Raw genomic sequence first — 1,257 nt, forward strand, 5'->3', positions numbered from 1 at the left:
TAAAATTATTAAGAATTAATAGAAACTATTACAAGATTTAAAAATTTTAAAAAAATTAAAAATAATTTTTAGTTACAGAATAAAATTTTAGAATTTTAGAATAAATTTTTAGAGAATAAAAAAGAAAGAATAAAAAATAAAAAAAAAATAGAAAACAAAAGAAGAAAGGAAACTTTAATGAATATAAGAAAGCATATATAATAGAATGTGATAAAGAAAATAAAAAAGAATATAAAGTTTATAAAAAAATCAATATAAAAAAATTGGAATAAATGAAAAAAAAAAGTGAAAAGAAAAATAAAAAAATAATTAATAGAGAAAAAAAGAAAGAAAGCCTCAAAGGATTTCATTGAGAGCATAGATCAAAACACAATAAGCTTGTGATATTAAGCTATATGAAAAAAAAAAAATTCAATAGAAAATAATATCTCTATCAAGAAAAAAGAAGAAATAGAAAAAGAAATAAAAAAAAAAATATTTTATCAGAAGATATAAATCTATACAGATACCAGAAGAAATAAGTTCAATGAACTGCTATCAATTTGAAACAGGAAATGATAAAAAACAGCAAAACAGAAAAAAAAAGAATAAAAGATGATAATATACAAGAATATAGGAATATAGGAATATATAGGAATTAAAAAAATAAAGTAACAAAATAACAAGGAAAAAAATAGATGAGAATAAAACTCATCTTTTAATAGAATAAAAGATAGAAGAGGGATATTAACAACAAAATTATTAAAAAATCCATTTCAGAATATAAAAAACAGAAATATAGTGAAAAAATTTATAATAAAATTTAGGATAAAGAAAAAATAGAATGAAAAAGAATGAAAAAGAATAAAAAAGAAGAATGAAAAAAAATATAACAACAGTTATTTAAAAGGAACAAATAAAAAGATATTACAATAAATTTAAAAAAAAAATCATAAACAAATAGAATGAATTTAGAAAGAATAAGGAACAATCATGCTAATCTGATTGCAAATATAAAAATAGGATCTAAAAAATACAAGAAAACTCTGATACTATTTAATAAAAATATAGAAAGAGCTTACAACAATGTCACAATAAAATAGATATAAAAGAAAAAAATCTTCACAAAAAATATGAAAATATATAGACGAATGACTGCCAAATAGAACATAATTGTAATCCATCAATAATAATCAAATGAAAAATAGAAAGGTGCAATTTTTAATTTATATATAATATATATATATATATATATATATATATATGATAGATATGAAA

Source organism: Apis dorsata, unplaced genomic scaffold (assembly GCF_000469605.1).
Source record: "Apis dorsata unplaced genomic scaffold, Apis dorsata 1.3 scaffold_80, whole genome shotgun sequence".
NCBI classification, from domain to species: domain Eukaryota; kingdom Metazoa; phylum Arthropoda; class Insecta; order Hymenoptera; family Apidae; genus Apis; species Apis dorsata.